This window comes from Pempheris klunzingeri, chromosome 19 (genome assembly GCF_042242105.1).
Source record: "Pempheris klunzingeri isolate RE-2024b chromosome 19, fPemKlu1.hap1, whole genome shotgun sequence".
Lineage (NCBI taxonomy): Eukaryota > Metazoa > Chordata > Actinopteri > Acropomatiformes > Pempheridae > Pempheris > Pempheris klunzingeri.
Window position 1 is genome coordinate 14,825,212 of NC_092030.1, and position 6,711 is coordinate 14,831,922.

Consider the following 6,711-nt stretch of genomic DNA (forward strand, 5'->3'; position numbering starts at 1 on the left):
AATTTCAGAAAATCTCTCGGTTCACCTCCAGGTAAACAACTTGGATACCAATCTTACATGTAGTTTATTCTTGCTGATCTTGTTGCTAGGTAACTGTTGCCATGTTCATGCTATTGATACAGTGTGGACATAATTAAAATGCCTATAGAGGGGGTGGTGGTATAGGATAAATGCCCAGAGACGTACTACAGAGAATCACCTCCAACGACCTCGCTGGGAAAACTGGAACAAAAGAGCGTCATAGAAAGTTTCCAGAAACAGTGGCCTGTCCAACTGATGAAATTATACATTTAAAATAGAAATAATGAGTAATGAAGTATCTGTATTAAATATCATAAAAATTCTACCGTGTAGTAAAAATCCTGTATTATAAACCCAGGTAACACACACCACATTAAAACTTTTTTCACTGATTCTGTTGTGTCCTCTACAAAGATAGAATGATATCCTTTTTCTATTATATTCCACACCATGTGTACAACATTCATAAAAGTAATGGCCTGGGTAAAAGGTGAGAGAATCTCCAGTGATAGAGCAAGGGAGAGATCAGATGGCCCCAAAAGTTCCCTAACAGGTTGCACAAACACCAGCGGAGGGGCCCCTCCCTGTAACAGCCTGCCAAGGCAAACAATAGTGCAGAGCTTGGAACAACACTGAGTGGATAAGAGGGAGAGAAAAAGAGTCTGACTGAGAGGGCTTGGCGAACCCACTGTCATTCGTTTGCTCTCGATCCATCCCACCCACTCCGGGAACTATGGGACACGTGCTGCTGTTGCTGTTTGTTCGCCTGGTGCCCCAGTGAGCACCACTCCCCTCTGTTCCCACTGTTTGCCTGCCACTAGCTAGCGCTAGCTCTTAGCGGCCAGCCCCTAATTACAATGTGGAGAGGATCTAAGGAGGATGTGCCACATAGACAGGGAGGGGAGGAGGGCACAGCTTTCCCACCACAAGGTCCTGGAGCGACATTTCATCAGCCAAACAGCCTTAACCCTTTACACACACACACCCCTCCACCCATCAGAGCAGCCAGGGTGGGGATGCCTTGTGAAAGGGCTCTGATAATTACTGTTTAAGTCATTTGGCTCTTTATCCATCGTACTTTACAAGCAGAAGTATGGGTATACAACCCAACTTTTTTTTTTATTGAACCATTAATGGATCATAACAGCCTGTCATTTGTAGGTGACATAATTTTTGAGTGAGTAAACAGTGAAAGTCATATTTTGCTGCAATTATGAGCAGTTGCACCTATTTCTGTTTTTCACACACGCATCACTGAATTAATTTACTTAACAGGAATTTAAGTGCCATGCGTGAAGACTATTCATACCGAGTTCATCTCAGTTATTAAACCGACCTCTAATGGACATTCTTGGCTTTTTGTCTGTCTCTCTTTTCTCTTTTCGCCTGCCTGTACCGGCCACGTCTCCTCTCATGCCTCACTTAGTCACTAACACTTTCAACTCAGCACTCCCACCCCAAATTATGTGTCACCTCCATTCAGTGTCGTCTTTCTCCCAAGAACTTCATCTGCTTTCCGGGCTCTGACCACCACCTCGTCCTTCTAATCATCCTCCTCTACTCTTCCTCCTCTCCTCCTCCTCCTCCTCCTCCTCTTCCTCCTCCTCTTACTCCCTGTTGCAGATGTATCATCATTATGCCCAGAGTAGCGCAGCTAACTTGTCCCCAGCCCTGACCGCTCAGGCCACAAATCAGCAGCTGATGTCCATCTCGACCCTTGTCACGGGCAGACACTCATTTGGCCTGTAAGCTACAATACCTAAAGCCTAGTTTATCCCTGTCAGGCAGTGCATCCACCTGACCCACATGCTAAATCACCAGCAGCCAAAGTTTACCCCTGTCACCAACTGCCCATAGCAAACACCTGCTAAACAACTGTCACAGACGGACAATTGCACAGCCAATAATTTATAGTATTGACAGCCAAAAGTCTCCCCCTTATTAGGAGAGGACATTCATTTGACCTACTGTGTAAGGTAGTCCATTATCACCAGTATAACCCCAGTGCACCTGTTTCTCCAGGAGACACTTCCTTGGTTAGTGTTTTAAATGACAATTGTCCAGAGCCCATAGGCCGCATACGGAGAGTTTTTAAATTGTGTCTTAATTGCTGTCAATTTGAGAGGGTGAACAGTATATAATGCCAGTTACACAACATGGCTTGTCTTTACAATAATGATGAAATGTCAAGGCCAAAATTTCAGCATTTAACTGCACAAGTTTTGCTTAAAAGTTGAAGTTGACTTGAAACTTATTTATGTGAAATTCAAACTGAGCTTGGTGCACATTTATACCACATTTACACTGTTACAAAACAAATTCAAGGAAAGTTTAAGCCATACACATTATTAATGTAAGTACACTGACTATAACACTATATATACTAAAAGATAGCAACATAAACCTCATTTTAAAGAACAGAGATTCTCATTAAAGTATTTAACAGATGTACCAATAAATCCATTTCTATATTTTCTTGTTTACTATAGTTGCTTCAGCAAATAAGTGAACATTTATGCTATAAATTAATACTGAATTTGTATTTATTGGAGGTTTGATAAAATGAAATAATTTGAAGTAGGCACTGGATCTGGTCTCTAGAGATCTGGAGGCCAATTCAACTCGCTTGGCTCCTTAAAGAGGCTGTTTGCACTAAGTGTCATCGCTCAGGCCTTCAGGGGGGCCCACAGCTACACACCATTATCTCTCTTTCCCCCAAAGTAAACAAAAGTTTATGGTTCGTCTATGGTTCTGCTGAACATCGGTTCAGTGATTAAGAATGTTGTGCCTAGACTATTAAGGATGGATTATTTCTCATTCTACATCACCTTAGGTTTCTCTACGTCTTCGACTGAATAAAGACCTTAAATTAACGGATAAGGTTGTGTTCGGTACCACAGGCGAGAATGGTACAACATAAAATAAAAACTTTACCTTTTGAAGTAGGGATATTATTGCAATTTTATGTTTCAGCCTTTGTCAAAAGTGTCTCCTTTATTTGTATTTTTCTAACATTCAAAACTTCGTCCCTGACAACAAAAAAAAGAAGAAAAAAAGGTTAAAGAATAACAGTTAACAGTATTTATCACACACTGGCAGGTGTAGATTAAAAACTGCAGTTCGTAGGTTAGAATCAGTTACAATATGTGATTAGTGATTGAACAGCGATCTGTAATACATTTCCTGTCACAGTTTGTGAGCCTGTTGAGTAGGTGTTTAACCACAGGTACTCTTTTAAAGTGACTTAATAAATGTTCCAGTATATGTTACTCAAGCGATACAAATATTTTGTATTTTAATTTGATCCATATTGTGTCCTTCATTTTTATCAATTGTTTTAATTTTTCTGCTTGTAATTTCAAATCTTAAAATTGTGGATGATAAACTACAGCTGATAAACAATTTTAATGATAATACTGGTACATAGCATTTTGTATTTTGTAACTATATGAGGTAAGAGGTCTGTGAGCTGGTTAACAACAAGCCTCCTGTAAATAGTAATTTACAGCTCAGCCTCAAATCCATAACATGTTTTTATTTTGTTCTCTCTTGCAAATATCCCCTTTAGTTCTATGAATTACCTGAGTATTTGTTTTGGGTTTAAAGGAGAACGTCGTATAGATATGGAATATCTAAAATTGAAATGTATAATTACCGTTGGAGAGAAAACACATACTTAAGTACACTAAAACTACTATGTTTGACATTTCCAAGACATGCTGTGATGCTATAAACGCTCATGCTATTTCCAGAATTTTACGGCACGATATTTACAGTACAGCCTAAATAATTACATGAATCATTAAGTGACTTCACTGACTTGTTTGCACCTTGTCAGGCCTTTATGGTCTAAAGCAGTATGCTACAACACTCATATAAAGAGGGACACTAAGTGATGCACGTGTGCACACTGTAACAGAACGCACAAGTGCAAGCTTGTTCACACACAAACACTCACACACTAACAATGTGACAAATTTTTATGGACACATACGTACTGACACACACCCATGTGCATGCTCCAAAACTCTGGCAGCCACATAAATTCACACATGTCTTGATACGTTCCCCGGCATTCCACAGCTGTCGGCAACCATCACCTACCGTACCTTTAGTCTCTCGGTTCCCCTCACGTGTCTTTGTATTTCCAGACTACTAAGAGGCTCTGTTGCTCCTCGCTTGACCTCTCAGCATTGCCCTTTTTAATTGAAACACAGCTGCCTCTCTCTTTGCCAGCCTGTCAATCAGTCAGCCAGTCAGTCAGTCCATTCACAAGCTCCCCACACCGGCCACGGATGCCCATTCACAAAAAGAAAAAAAAAACACCCAGGGAGGAATATCCAATGGAGAGAAGCAAAAGCAGCGCAACAGAGGAGAGCAGAGTGTGATTCCTGGGTCTGTCTGTGTAGCAGAGTGGCTAGTGTGGAGTTAAGAGTCAGGCTCACTGTTGTGTGTGGCTCATGTAGGACGAGCGAGAGAGTGAGAGGAAGGGAGGGAGGGCAGCAGCACTGCGCTGTGGAGATGTCGCACCACTAGTTTTTATAGCAGGGTGGGTAGCTGGAAGATAATAATACCCCATCCTCCTCCACAACACAAGTTTAAGCGCACTGTGTAATAAGCCCATGGCGCAGACACCCTCTGATTTAGGTCAGACAAAATGAATTTTTAGTTGTGTTAGAGTGGATTTTGGTATAAAGGGACCGGGGCAAAGAAACTCGAAGGGGTTGTTTGGGGAGACTGAGGGAGGGTAAAAAAAGGAAAGGAGAATGAGAGAGAAAAGTTGGAAAACTATTTTGTGCACCCCTGTTGGTTAGTCTCAAGCTGAGATGTAGAGATGCCCCAGGACTAAAAGTAGTTATACAAAAGCAGAAAGACAACTGCAACTTAAAGCCAATTAGTTTCGGTTTTACACCTGTTCTAAATGGAGACCTGCTATTCTCTCTTCTGCTAAATACCACTGCACCCAAAAGTAAATTCCATTATCAAACTAGAATTTTACTTTATGACCTCCATGTGTTCAGACAATTAAGAAATTTGGCGCGTGGCACCTTCCATTCACGACCATAGAAAACTGGCTGATTCAGTCAAAGGTGTTAATTTGAATAGAACTGTTACTTAAAGCTAACTATATCTGAGACAGAACGAAGCCACAAAAACATCCACAAGCAACTGTGTGCAGACTTATCTTCCTCTCTGTTGAAACGTGTTTTATTAACCAAGGTTTCAAAAACCAGGTTGAGGAGAGCAGAAGGCCAACGTTAGACTCCTGTTTTGAGTCAGAAAGCGCTGAAGCAGGGTAACTGTTGGTGAGCGTGACAGCATCTCTATGGAGAGGAGGAGGAAGGTCATGCAGGAAGGTGTAGCAACGAGCCATTCTGTAGACTTCAGTACAGAAGTGGACCCCTTTTTTGCAGGAGTTTGAGGAGATATTCAACGTCAAACGTAGAGAGTGAAGAGAGAGACAAATTTGCTGTAGCAAGTTCATGGCAACAAAACCCAGTGACACAGAGAATGGCATACAGTACTACTTCCCCAGGTTATTACGTGTGTGTGTGACACAGCTAGAAACAGAAAGAGAGAAAGAAAAAGTTATAAAAAGTGTTTCCTTTGCCATCGCAGACAGGCCAAATGTTATGACATAGCACATTCACAGGATCTGAAACAGCCATTGGGCTTTCCTGTGTGACACCATTAAACCGCGCCCTTTGTAGTATCTTAATTTTAAGTTTGCTCACAGCCTGAGTGATATATTCATATATTGCATTTAAAGTTCTGCTTTTTTTGCCAACATACCTAAAAACAAAGCAAAAGTTGTAGTACAGATGATAAATCTAAATTTAGTAATCAAACGTACAATCAAGAGCAAACCTAGCAGCTTCTTTCATTCATAAAGGTAGAACATGCAGTCAGCCATTGTTGTCTTAGTGGTCACTGGACCTTCAAATCTACTAAAATATGCTTAACCATCCATAAATCAGAACCGACAATCACGCTGTGAAAGCAGTCAAATTGTGTTGAGTTAACCTCCACAAACAAGTAGACATCAGAGTGTACATCAGACTGCTATACCCACTTCCCCCTGGGGAAAACATGGACCAAAGCAAACCACAGCCCATGCCCTGGTGGTTTACCCTGTTTTGTACAGGGTGAGAGCTGAGGCCAGCTCACATTGGCATCTAGTATATATAAACAAGGTTAGCCACTAACTGCAAGCAGGCCAGCCAGACAGCCAGAAAAACAACATTTGCCATCCTATAAGATCGACTATCTATTCTAAACACACCGCTGCCGTCATAGCAATACACTATAAGTGATACCTGTGTGGACTGCTTTGTTCTAACCTCTGTAAAACTACAGGCTGCAAACTGCCATGGGTCTAATGGAGCAGATATGCAACGTTTAAATTTCACTACTTTTTAGGGTGTAAATTTTAAAAAAAAGGCAGATTTACATTGTGATTATGGTTGCAGCAGTTTAATATACTGGAATATAACCATGAAATCATATTATTGAAAAAATTATCTTGGTGCTTCAGTGTTTTATCAGGCTAAATATTGACCCCCCCCCTCCGTCGTCCTCCACGAGTGTTAGGCTACACCAAGAAGTGGTGAGTCTGGTCGCTCAGTCTGAGTGCTAACAGTCACAAGACACGAGGATTCAAGGGGTTGAGCAAAAGTCATCTGTTTTGTC